The following is a 14,077-nucleotide window of genomic DNA, read 5'->3' as shown; positions in this document are numbered from 1 at the left end:
TCTCAGTGAGAAAAGGGAAAACATACAGGACAGCCATAATGTCTCTGCTGTAACAATGTACAATTTTCAGGTTGCTGAGTTCAAGAAAGGTTAAGTGAAACTGAAGTAGTGCAACAGAAGGTCAGCTGGATGACCTCTCTCACGACACCAAAAGATGTTGGCTTTGCTACTGGAGCAAAACAGAGGTTGTCTTTGGAGGGGAAAAGGAAAGATAAAGAAGTATGAACAGCCATAAAGAGGTTTAGGCTGGAACTTGAAAGGCGGCTTATATCCACCAAAATAACGCTGTTCCAGCAGAGCTTGCCAAAAGAAGAAATTAGGCAGTAAACTGATCATTCTGTAAACAAAACTCTACAGCACAGTTGTTCGAGATAGCCCAAAACAAGGCCAATATGTGGGCATTACAAAGCTGGTCTTAGTAACATACCTCCTTACCACATACAGCCCAGCAAGCCCCCAAACAAGAAGCAGAGCTGCACTGCTACCTTTGAAGCTCCAAAATCTCCGAAACTTCCCAAACCTTCTTCCGTCGCCTGCCACCAAGTATTGTGCTGTCACCAGAGGACATGGTGTTTAAGTGTGCGGAAAGCCCAGACACGTGCTGTTAACACAAAGCACAGGCTACCTTGGATAAAGATAGGCTTCCCATGTTGGTAGACGGCGAGAAGGATCTAACTTTTCCCCAGAAAACTTGAGGTTATGCCCAAATCAAGCTCAAAGAAAACGATGGGAGACTGGTGAAAAGCACAGCAGTTCACTCAAAACAAGTGATGGGTAGGAGAGAAAAACAACTAAAGGAATGGAGAAGGTTGGTGGTTTGGAGAGAAGAGGTGAGATAGTTGCGGATAACAGCTTTAGAAGCTACCACTGTTGTAGCAAAACAAATCACTACCATGGCTGAGTTCTCCCACTATTCCACAACATTGCCCAATAAAATTAACAGTGCAGGCATATTCAAACAAGTTTACAACCTTGCTACTTCAAATTAATCTGTTTCAAAGAAAAATCATGAAGTTAAAAAGGGGATGAGGAGGAGAGAAGGGAAACATAGAGGCCAATTAATGTCAATCACTATAAAAACCCATGACTGATGCTTTTGACACAACCTTTTGAGACAGTGCTTCTGCAGACAGTCAAGCAAGTGTGACAAGAGCGCAATGGTGTCACATCAGAAGGGTGATCAGGCAGAGGGTGCCTGGCAATCTGTGCAACAAAAAACCATCTAAGGACAAATAGAAACTAGACTCTAAAGGACTTCTATACACATCTGCTACCAACAGAGTTATGTGCAAGGAAGGAGGGAAGAAGGACTACCTCTGTGAGCTTTTCTGCTGTAAATCCATTATTCTGCTGTGACTTTAGATTCCAACAAGCCACAAACAGCACTACTAGCTCATTACAGGGTTTTTTCCCACCACCACCAATTACTTTGCCCACAGAGCGCAAAGTTGCTGTACTCCACTCAAAATTCAAATCTTACAGCAATATGTACAATATTTTTAGGTCATTAGGTGAGACTTAAACCTCTTCAGTCATGAGAAAAGGAGTCATTACTCAAAAGCTTCTACAAACAGAAATTACAGTTCCTCTCTATTCCTTGAACACAATATGTTGCCTTCACTTTGCTGCAACTTTGTCACTAGTACACCCAACATCCCCTTCCCTAGGCAACATTCAGAAAGTCTTCATTGCAACAATGAAGACGATGACGATTTCCTACTCTTAACTAAGCACTGGCAGGAAGCTTTCCTAAGCAATGGGATCACACAGTGGAAATTGCTCTTTTACTGCAGCTTCTGAAATATAAACTCCGTTCTAGGCAGTTCTATTAAGCATGCTTAAAGCTACCAACATGTTCACCTGCAATGCAAACAACTGGTTTTGACTGACTTCATGTTTGTTTCTGAAGTGAGGCTGAGCTCATGGAAGACAACATAAAACAAATTTTTCCTTGCTCCTCCAGGAGTGCCCTGGCTACTCAAGTCAGCCGCTGTGCTTTGCAGGCAGCTGGACTCTCTTAAAATTTAGTCTTAATGGCAAAACTAACTTTTCAGTCATGAAACAGATTCCAGTTAAGCTTTCTGCATCCCCAACAGCTGTTTCCGGAAGGCTGATCAAGTACCGTGGCTGAGTGGCGGCTTCTTTAGAAGTTTCTTCCCTGGAGGATAACTTCAGAAACCATCTTGGCCAGTCTAAACTTCTCCTTTAGAAGCTGCACTTGAAGGCACTTTATGGTTTTTTAGTGAAAGCAACACTTTAAAAGGATTGCAGCAGCTGGACTCGAGAAGACATGAGACACTGTCTGCTTTTATCCAAAGTTTAAAACGAGCCTACAGCTAGCAGAGAACTGCCACATTCCTGTAGATCGATGTAAAACCCAAATAATTTCATTTAAGTCCAGCTGAAGGGAGCGACCTGAAAAGATGTTCCCCTTTGAAGCCCTGTAACTTCTTAGCTCCCTTGAAAGAGCCCAGCAACACCTCAAGCAGACAGAAGACACTGCTGCATGGACACACACATGTTTTCCCTACAAGATACAATCCAAATACCTTGACTTACTTCCCCTTGCAGCAGGCATTTTGCGTTTTTTCCTTTGCTGCCTCTCACAGATATGTCCACCTCCCTGGAGAAGCTTCCCATCCACTAGTCTCTTCTCACAGTTCCCCTCCCACTCTGCTATTCAGGCATCAGGAATTCAATAGGGCAGCAGAGTTTTCAGTCTTCAAGACATCATGCATCATTGTTGGGTCTTGTTAGACAGGTCGTGTGTCTGGTGGTTCCTATCAAAACCATTTCATTTTTTTCACTCCTATTTCACAAGCAACACAAAAAACTGAGGTGACTTCACACAAAAAGCATTTCTACACCCTTCACAATCTTCTTCCCAGGAGATCTACAAGAAATAACTTCCCTTTGCTGAAGAAAGTAGCCTCCTCCATTTCTTATCGGTTGTCTTGCCATCAACCAAGCAATGGAGAATTTACACTGGAGATGCCATTTGGTAAACAAACAAATCTCTTCTGTACTCAAACCCAAAAAGGCATGAGTATTGCCGCAGCAAATCACACTAATTCCTAGGTCACTCAACAAGACCCATGGAATCTACAAGTCACTTTCAATAAACATTTTCACATTAAAAAATCTGGGAGAGAGCCAGAAACTTCAGCCAGTCAGATGAATATCCAGTACAAGCCAAGGAGTCCCCTATGGTTATCCTGTCTCTGCAAGTTGGCGTCTTAGCAAGTCATTTACATCTCACGCTTATTCATATTTTAAACAGCTCTTCTAAAAGCTGTTTCCTACATATCAGTATGTATAAGGACCTCCATAAGTTTTTGCTTTGGCTGCTGCATCCTTCTCCCCTCTGCCCTTTCAGCTTTGACCTACAAGAGCACAAGAGCTTTAAGTGGGTCAGCCCCCATCGCAAAACATCCTGTCCCCAAAAGTGGAAGGTTAGTGTTCAAACACATAAGACAAAGATCTTTTGCCTAGTACCAGTACTCCCTCCTTTCACTGCAATATCCTCTGTGAACAACCAGCACAGATGTTTGACCTCACCAAGGCATTCTTGACCATCCTGGATTAGGGATAAGAAATTGAAAATGTGTTTCCTTCCTGTTCAGTAGGGTGAGATTCCTTCTTGTCTCTGCAACTCCTCTGTCAGCAACATCAACACTGCCCTTCTGCTCCCCTAACTCACCAGCAGCTGCAGGGATTTACGGATACATTCCCTGCCTATTTTGTACATACTCACAGTAGTACTTGGAAGATGCACCACAGTTTCTTGAGACAAAAGGTCAAATTCTGCAAGTTGCTGCAAATCTTCAGCTCCAGGAGAATTCATCTGGAGCCAAGAGCTACTCCATGCTTGAGATGCTGTGGGACAGACCAAATGAACTATGACGATGTTAACCTAAATCTCCAGGAAGCAACACTAACAGCTACAGAAACAGCCTTCCCCTTGTTTCAGATTTACATTAGATTTACATAGAATTAGGTTTAGTCCATCACCCATTGACACGAGAAGATCTGTATATGAACAGTTAAAACATGGCACGAGTACACCATACTCCAAAGCCATCACAACTAGTTGTGCCTGCTCACTCCAGCACACGGTTAAGCAAACAGTCATGCTGCATCCCATGCAGGTCTAGAGGCTGCAGAGCCAAGATCTCCTAATGCTGTAGGGATCTACTTGACCTGAACTGGCCCAGTGCTGAGACAGCTCAGAGTGCTTTAACCATCTTCCCCCAATCAGAAGTCCTTGGGAGATGCTTCTCTGGAACATGAGATAGACTGAGGCAGAGTCCTGAACACAAGGTGTTTTGACACACCCCAGTTCTCTACAGCTGTGGAAAACAGACCAGAGCCTGTGCCAGCTTTTAACCCAAGTGACTTTAATCACTGATCACTATCAGTGTTCACAGAACACTGCAGAAATTGCAACATATTCCTTGAATCCTGGGTTAAGCTCTTGTTCATTTACTACATTTTAGCCTACAATAATGGAATTCCACTGTGTATTTTAACTGAATGTATTATTCCTCATTAGCAGTCTCAGGCTGTTACAAGTCTTTAGCCTAGCAAAACACAGAGTGCATTTACTCCAGAAGTGACAGCATTCCTATGACAAGCAAAATGTTTCCTGTCCATCAGGTAGAGCTGAGGCATCGAGTCCTGCTCCACAGGCTGTGTATCACCACGCGGGCTGCACGGGCTTCAGTGTGAACTAAACCTCTCCACTGCAGCAACAGCTACCACAGGACAAGGTCCAGAGGACAGAGAAGAAGAAAAGTGATAGGACTCTGAAGAAACGTGTCTCTGCCTATAGTGATTAAAAGCATCTGTGTGGGAGTTTGTGCATGAAACTGGGAATACTGAGATGACCCAAACTTTGCTATAGTCCTCCTAGACAGTGCTTTCATGAGGCTGGCTGCAGGCAGCTCCTCAGTTAAATCCTGTGAAGTATTCTTCAAGGGCTGCTGCCTTTCTGCCATCCTTTGCAAACACACAGTATCCACAAAAGCATCCATTTCTACCCACTTGTGTCAAACAGGCTACCATCTCAGATTCTGTGCAATCACAGCTTTAATAGGACTGTGGACTGAACCTTAAATTACCTTACTGAACAAGCCAGAGAGAATACGACTACTGTATTCCAGGGATAGAAGGTGGGAGAGGAAACAAAGCCCCAACACCCAAAACAGCCAACAATTCTTTATGTCAAATGAGCAACTTCATTAAAGAAATAACATCTGAACAAGACATACCACACATACACATTCAGCAGCTGGAATCTTTTGTAGCTGATGTGTCTCACAGTGATACGCAAGTCTGAAAATAATTCAGCTCAGTCTTGGAGAGCTGATAGTGGTGGCTCTGTGGTTGCAGCAGGCACACAGCACAGTAAAAAGCTAGGTGCAGACTTCAGAAGATACAGAGAGCAAATCTGCTGAGAAGCATCTTTTTTTTTTTCCCTCTGCAGTGGACATAACATGTTTTCAGAGCCTCAGGGGACAGGTTCTGGATGACCAGGCAGAAACCACAGCCCACTGGAGGCTTCCCTCTTTTCAGGGCTCCCCTGTTGCCAGAATGCATATATAAGGAAGGATATCTTTGCATGCCAAGAGGGAACACTCTACAGGAGGGCAGAAAAAAACTAGCGTCCATAGGGAGGGCTATGGACATGGAGAGTCTGCGTGCCATACGAATAAAACCCAAAGGTAGCACCCACAGCACATCACACTCTCCTTGTCAGTTCTTACTGTAAGCCCACATGAGTTATCATACTTTACACAATAATAATGAAGCATTAAAGCACACTGACATATGTAGGCCTCTTTGGCACTCACTGGAATACAGAGGGCATCTACATAGAAACAAAAGAGATCTTTCCAGTTTCGCATCCCTGCCAGCTTCAGAGAGTCGTAACTTATCACCCTGCTCCCCGCAAAAGCATCTCATGCACTGATGATCAGTGTCAGCAAAAAGTCTGCCATACAATGGGTAGATACTGAAGTTTATCTGACACAGGTAAGACAGGTTCTACAGTCTGGTTAAGCCTCTTTTCCTCCTGTTTTTTGCACCCGATGAAGGTTGTTCTGCACTGAGGACAAGCCACACAGAAGATCCTCCACAAAGGAAGGATCTTCATATCTATCTCACCATGCTTGCAGAATAGGATGCTCTCCACTCACAAGTCCATGCATAGTTACATATCTACCAAATCACAACAAGATTTTTTTCACACTGCTACAGCTTTTCTGTTTCAGGTGGATTAACAATTTGCAGGCAACACACTTTCCTGACCATGCAGAAAAATCATGACATAAAGGATATCTCATTAACACATTTCCACCAAAAGATCATGCAGCAAGATATATTAGGCAAGATGAGTAATCCTTTCAGCAGATCCATGCAGGGAATGAAATACTGAATTATGATTTTCTAACTACCATGATAATATTTAGCCACTATGTCAAAAACCTTCCCAAGATATAGGAAAAAGTAACACAACAGACAAATTCCCACTCCACTTGGAAGCTGCAGGTACCTTGCTGTAACAAGTCCCAAGATCACAGTTCAAGTCCAAAAGGAAGCCTTCACCACCTTTCACCAATACCACTGGCAGGCTCCCCATCTCTCCATCTCTCCATGAAGGGGGATCCTCTTTTTGAGCCAGGAGATGGAGCCAAAGAGACACTCCCCACCGTGAAGAAAGGGTGAGACATGGGGGTAAAGAAACTGGGGTAGAGAACCTCAGTTTCTGCCATCAAGGGTGCTACTATCAGCCTGTTACAATCACTCAGAATGAAATAGCAATCCACAATAATGCTTCGGAAGGCATGGAGGAGCTGCCTACTCACAAAACAGCTCTAGAAAAGTTATCATCACTTGAGCCAATTACTCTTCTTATTCAAACATTTGAGAACATTTTGGAATTAGAAACTTAGGACACATACATGTTTCTAACAAACACGCTGACCAGAGGTGTTAGAGATCAAAAGCACTGTCAGGAGAGAGATGAATTAACCTTTCCAATCAGCACTACTGCTGTTCCAGGCATTAACGCCTGATAGTTCTGAACAGTGCAAGGTCCAGTTCAGATTGTGGCTGTATTCATAAAACCTAGAGTTTTGTGAGCTGAATGTCACACACAGAGAGCGCTCTGTTGTGCAACACAATACTTAAGACGCTTCCCATCTGCACTCCATTTCAAAGCATATTTTGCTTGTTAGCTTCACTTAGAAGGTCTCCGCAGTTCCGCTGCAAGAGAGGACCCTGCCAAAAAGCAGGGCTGAGCAGAAGCATTGAATTTGTATCAGCATCAAGCGTAACATAAAATATGAAGTAAGAATGAAGTACGTCTATGCCCTACATGTACAAAACCCACTAAACACCACCAGACTTTTGTTTGCTTGAGGATTAGGAGATATTTAGAGAACATGATGGCTGTGGCACTTGAATGCCACGAAAAGCTATCCTAACTGAAAGCCAGGAGTCATGATAGATTTAGGAAGTGATAATTCAGCTCTATTTTTTGCAGCCAGTTGGAAGACAATATATTTTCTTTATTAAAAGTACACGAGCTCGCCAAGTGAAGCTCCTCTGCAAGGCTTTCATGCAGCGCTTTCATTTAAAAAAAAAAAAAAATCTGGCATTCATGTGTCCTACAGGAACGCATTTTGTGACTTGAGTTGTAAAGGTTTTCCCCAAACGATCTGTTTAGTGGGTTTGGACGGAGTCCTGTCCCCATGGGAAAGCCTACCCTCAAGCCAGACCATAACTAAAGTTTCTGCCCAGCCCCGAGCCAGAAGCCCCCACCTCGGGTCAAGGAGAGCGGCGGGGGTCTCATCGCAACCCTCGCAGCCTCGGAGCCGGCGACTGCCCAGCGCCGGCGATGTGGCAATGGGGCCGCGGTGAGTCCTGCGGGGCACTCCCCGGCACCCACCGCCCGCCCGGCCCGGTGTTCCATCCCCCGGCCCCGGTGCCGCCCGGCAGCCGCAGCGCTGTGTGTCCACCCCCGTACTCCGCTCCCGGCTCCGCCGCGCACCCGCCCGGCTCCGGCAGCCGCCACAACTTGCGTTTCCCTCCGCCGCGCTGCGCCGCGCACCTTTCCGCGTCTCCCGTCCCTCCGCTCGGCTCAAGCCTCCCGGCAGCAGCCGCTGGTCGCGGCTAATCTCCGCCGGCCGCCTGCCGCCGCCCGCTCAGCCGCTCAATCACCTGCCGCCAGCGAGGCGTGGAGCCGCTGCGCGCTGCCGGCTCCGGCTCCTGCTGCCGTCGCCGCCGGCGCGGAGGCACCTTCGCCCGCGCCGCCGCCTCCCGGGCGCGGGGCGCGGCTGCAGGCAGCCACGCGCGGCCCCGCGCCGCCGCCCCGCCCCGCGCGGGCGGGAACGCACGGGCACCCCCGGGACGCACGCAGCGGCTCGGCACGCGCGGGCCCCGCGCCCCCGAAACGCACGGAGGCCCCCGCGGCGCTGGAGAGGGTGAGGGCCGCGGTCCCGCACCGCCGCGGAGTGTCACGGCCCCTCCCGCACCCGGTGACTTGTGGCAGCCCCGGCCCCTCGGCTCAGCCCCGGCCCCTCGGCTCAGCCCCCTTCGTGCGCAAGCCGGCCCCGCCGCGGGGGTTGACGAGGGCAGCCCTGCTCTGCCCGAGGCGACCTTAGCAGGTCGTTTGCCAGCGGGACCTGCTTTAGGACACAGTGGTTTATCCTTTTACGCACTTGCTCCATTCAAACCGTGCTTCTGTTGAAAGTCGTCCTGCATACTTACCACCCCACCCCCCCACACACACTCCCCGCCCCGAAAATGTTTCATAGAAGCATAGAATTACCGAGGTTGGAAAAGGCCCTTAATGTCATCAAGTCCCTTTTGGGGCATCCAAATTGAAATCCTCACTGCTGCCTCCACACAACAACCAGGGGTTGTTTTCTTTCCCTAGAGTATGCCCTGGTGTGCCAAAACCAAGTGTCTTCATCACAGGCTGTCATTTTAACATCTCATGGCCATTTTTCAGGTGTGTGGCTGCCAGTTCCTGGCAAGCCTAACAGCAGTTAGGTTATATCCAATATTGCATTTTTTACTTCTACAGACTAAACAATACAACTGTGGTCACAGCCAGGATGACAGTTCTGGCCATACACTGGGAACAAACCCACTACTGTAGCTGTAAAACAAAAAAAATTAAAAATGCCCAAGGAGTGTGTAGATCAGGCTGTAATCAAGACAGACAAGGATGAAATTATTCCACTGAGTCCCATGCTGTATTCAAGCAGTCTTTTAACAGCTTAGCTTTGCTCACAGGAGTCCTGGCTCTCACATATGAAACTACCCTACGCAAAAAGAACCGTCCCTCCTGTTTTTCAGGATTTTCGGCATAATTTTCAGCCTTCCAGGAGTTTAGGAGACAGGAATTCAGAGGGAGATGGAAGAGACGCTGAGCTTTGCTCCTTAGAGCAAAATGCACAGCCTGGTGTCAGTGCCTCAGCTTACAAGGCAGCACAGGCAGTTAATTAGGGGCCAAAAACAGAACTCGGCAATAGTTAACATACCTAGAGCTAACCCGAAGGGAAGCTTTCAATCCTTGGGATGTGCCTCTTTGTGGGGCTCAATGCTGCTATCCAGGAAATGCCTCCCTTCCAACCATGATTCATTGCCTGACATCTCCTGAGGAAAAAAACCCCTCATAAACCTCTTCATTTAAAAAGCAGAGATCAGATTTTGAGCACAGAGAGAGGAGAGTGTGATGGCTGCGTCTCTCCTCTGAGCAGCACAGGGGCTAGGGAGTTCATCCAGGATATGGACAGCAAGTTCAGAGGAGAGAAATGTGCACTGGCCTTATTTTCCTGGGAAAAGAAGTAGCCCCCAGACAGCTCTTGCCTCAGTCCTCTCTGTCACCTCTTCCTCTAACTGTATTCCTCTGTGCAAGAGAACCCAAAATTCATGACATTCATGTGGGAGGAGAGGTTATCCCGAGTCCCTGCCTTAAAAACTGCATGTGTTGTGCCCGTGACCTGGTTATTATAATAATGCTTAAGAGTTTGAGATCAGGAATCACACCCTGGAATGCTTCCCTTTGTCTCCCCAACTACTCAAGCTACAGTCATAAACAGAAAAGAGACCATGGGGGTAATGCTGCAGCATCTCCTAGGATACTGGAAGTCCAGAAAAGTCCATGACATGTTTATCTCATGGGCCACTAAATGTCACCCAACTTTGTATTCAAATGCTAAGCAAAATGCAAAGTCCTGCCTGGTAAAATTTATGCAGAAGGCAGAAGGTGTGAGAAGGTCATTCCTCCTCCCAGCTGGCCTGAGAAGGTATGGCAGGGAGGGAAACTGCAAGGGGGGTCCCAATGGCACAAGAAGACAGATGAGCTGCTCAGGTTCAGAGATGCCCTGGATGACAGAACAGAAACAGGATCTTGGGCATTAGGAAAGTCCAAAACTGTTGGGCACTCCCCAGCTCAGTCACAGCTGCACAGGGCTTTTCTAGGTCAGTTTAGGAGCTGACATCCCATTGAAATTTTTTGGGATTTGGCTGTAAATCTTCTTGGCTTTTATTGTGGAGAATATTGATAGCATTTAAATATTTTATGCACACACATGCAGCTGTGCATTTCAAAGTAATCTGTTGTGATATGAAGCCAAAACGGGATTTGAGTCATAGAGATTTTTACAGATAAAGCATTGATTTATACACATGTAAAGCAAGTCTAACTAAAGGAAACTGGCTTCAAACAGGCAAGCAACAAGGAGAACTACTTGGAACAGATAATTTTCTTCAGCCCTACAGAGCTGAGTATCAAATTCCTTTCTAGCTTGTATTGCAGAAATACTAAATGAAGGATGGAGAAAATTAAGGGTGGAGAAACTGTGAACTGATGAATCTGTTTCACGTGGCAATCAGAAGGTGGCTGCAGAAAAAGCCTATTTGGTACTTTGCTAATGAAGTTGCAGTTGTGCAGTTTGCTTTGCCACCATGCAGGCAAAATGCTACATGGCATTTTTGGGACTGATGTTATTTTTGGTTGCTTACTTGTCATCATATTCACACACACAGGGCCTTGATTAACATTCAGAAAAATCACCTTAGAAAAATCATACAAATCACCTTAGAGCCACACTTGTACAAACTAAATGTCACTGAAATCAGTTTCATTAATGTGCCAGTATCCCGCTTGGAGGAAGCAACTGAGGAGAGTTCCTGCGTCCTGGGTCTGTTCCCAAGTACCTAGAACTGCACTACATTTAAGCCTTATCTCAAACCTTCACAAGCTGGAAGCAGCAGAAACATTTGTTCTCTACAACACACTCAGACATTTACTTTCTCCCAACACTGCTGTGTCCTGGGCTCCAGATGTCTGTCACACATACACACACACACAGATAAAGTCAATTATATGGTACATGTTCCCAGGATCCAAGATTTTTGTGGATCTGACAGGCAGCAAAATTAGTGTACAGATTTAAATGAGATTATTTTCAAGACACCATAAGCATCCAGGACCACATATAACCCAGAACAACAATATGATGTTCCATTTTTTCCTGAAAGAAAACAGCAAACTTCAACACTCAGCCAGAAACCACAAAAATGACACAAAAGAGGGTTAACACTGCATAAGAGTTCAAAAAACCAAGGCAGAGCCAAGGACTGCAAAGGCTACGTTCTGCTCCCAGCCATGCCAGTGTTCTTCCCTGACCCCTGCGTGGATCTCCCCACAGTTTGCTTGGCCAATGCAGTGCATTTAGACCACCAAGTTCCCAGAGTCTCTGCAAACACTACGTCCAGAAAGTCCCATTTCTGCACCACATGCTGTTACAATGTTAGGTAAATGCCACAGAGAAAACCTTTCCCTTACCATTTCTTCTGAAGGGAGAACAACAAAAGTTGTTTGTTTGGTTTTGTTTTATGATAAATGCAGGTTAAATAGCTCCAACACACAAGTACTAAAAACAGCCTGAGAGCTGAATACCACAGCCCACAGCCAGCATTACCCCAGAGCCTCTCAGGGCTCAGCTAGGAGTTACAACTTCATCCTTTAGTGCTGGCTGCAAAGCCACCACAACTTCATGGGGTGTACAGAAAAATGCCAACAACCAAAAAAATTCTAAACAGCTCTAGGTCTGTCTGAAAACACCCCAGCCCTTAACCTTTAGTGGGGTTTTATATGCCAATAGTAGACAGGCCCTTGCAAGAGCTATACTAGAACTATTTCTAAATACTTGGTTATTTCTCTCACCATACAAATAGTAGGAAATGTGATGTTCTGCAGTGATTTTTGGGTGGGCAGTGGTTCTGATGTTTTGACCCTGTGTGTCAGCAAGCTCTTTAGCTACGCTCCTTACATATATGGGCTATGGTCAGAGATGTTTTCTGTTATGATAGAAGACAGAGTTTCTTAGGCAAACTCTGAAAACCCAATCATAAGGTGGAGTACTGAGAGCTGTTGGGAAATTGAAGCACTCAGTTTTATTAATCTAATAATTTATCCATAGTTATTCCTTTTGTAGCACTCAAAATACAGTCAGTAATTTGTAAGGAAAATATGGATGTAGGGTCTTTGTCCCACAGAGCTTACTGTGTAACTTCCTATGTTAAGGCTAATTAATGTTTAAAACAAAAAGCTCACTAGTCTTCAAAACAGAAATTTTAAGAAAATCTCTCCAATGGAGTGGGGGTTTTTTTGTTTGTTTGCAGGAGAGTGAGGGAAGACTGTATGGATAACCCTCTCCCACTTCTCCGCGCAAGCCCTTTTCCAGCATATGTCTTCCAAAATACCCCATTAGCCAAAGGTCAGACATATTAGAGCTGATTGTGTGCATTTACAGTTTATTTATAAGCTGATAATTTAAAAAAATCAATTATATACATGATAAAATGCCCATTTTAAAAGACTGTTCTGTGAAACTCCAAGCTGGGATGCAATGTATCTACATTTTATAGCTCTGATCTCACTTTTTGTTTGATTTCTTTATGTGCTCATAGAATTTATTTAGAGGTTACTACAAATCTAGAGAGGATAAAGCCTTCTCACCCAGCAGTTCTCTATTTCAGGTAAGTATGCATTACCATAATAATATGATATCAATTAGTAACCAACAGTGGAGATTTACATGGCATTAAGTAAACTGTATTTAAGAAAATACAAAGCAGTAGCTCAAGACTAGCAAGCAGAAAGCAAATAGAAGGAAATGTATTAGTACTGATAAATAAAACCAAGAGTAACAACCTAGAAATCACACGGTCTTAAAGCAATTTGCCTTATCTGCTGCATTTAACACTGGCCACAGTTATTAAAATGAAAAAATCATCAAGCTGTCTTTCGCCTCTCAATGTTTATTTACTGCATTTCTGCATGTCTGCATTTCTATTGGCAATACCCTCTGTTTAATTTCTGTTCACTTAATAAATTTATTACTTTACAGTGCATGGCCCAGGTTTGAGGCTGTAGGAACGTGCATTTGCTCAAAACAATGTTATCACAAAGATTCTACCACCAGGGTGGTAGAAACACTTAACTAAGCTTGGTTTTAGAAACTATAACTTGGGGGACAGATTTAGAATTGGCACTACCCTTTATGAACAAACAAACAAACAAAAAAGTGAGAAGCCTGGTTTTACCTTGCGTTGAATTGAAAAACTCTCATCAGGACCTCCATCCATGACACCGAGCCAGACTTTTTCTCTCAGATAATCTTTTGAGCACCAAGGGAAAAACACTTCACAAAGATATAATATCTTACAGTATGTACTTGCACTTAGATCTCCATTTAAATTCCATTCTTTCCCTCCCCAAGGTGATGCCAGTTTTATCTGCTCTTAACCTTTCTCCAGTGTTGCACAATTAGGACAAACCTTTTTATTTTTCTTCCTTTTGCAGTGTTGAAGACTATGTTCTAATTTTTTCCTTACCCTGTTTGGTCCAAAGGTTACCATTTCACAAAATATCCTAAGGACATTTTTACTACCAAGAAGTATTTTGACAACAAGAACTATTTTTAACACTGTTAAGCTCTGCTGAGTGTAAGATGTTGTACGGGGTGTGCAGCAGCCTAAGGGAACACAGCTATCA

General features: G+C 44.9%; 1 protein-coding gene across 5 annotated transcripts in view; it reads right to left on the bottom strand.

Annotated features, from left to right (window-relative positions):
* Window positions 1-14,077, bottom strand: part of PDZD2 (PDZ domain containing 2) — a 153,049-nt gene that overhangs the window by 122,847 nt on the left and 16,125 nt on the right. Inside the window, exon 1 of one of the 5 annotated variants that reach the window (XM_062017828.1) lies at window positions 8,114-8,296. The exons of the other annotated variants lie outside the window; for them this stretch is intronic. The gene's annotated coding sequence lies outside the window, so the exon portion shown is untranslated. Of the gene's footprint in view, window positions 1-8,113; window positions 8,297-14,077 lie in introns of those variants that run through there. 5 annotated transcript variants of the gene reach the window in all.

The sequence above is a fragment of the Colius striatus genome, chromosome Z, assembly GCF_028858725.1.
Source record: "Colius striatus isolate bColStr4 chromosome Z, bColStr4.1.hap1, whole genome shotgun sequence".
NCBI lineage: Eukaryota > Metazoa > Chordata > Aves > Coliiformes > Coliidae > Colius > Colius striatus.
This window is presented reverse-complemented; position numbering and strand designations above follow the sequence as displayed.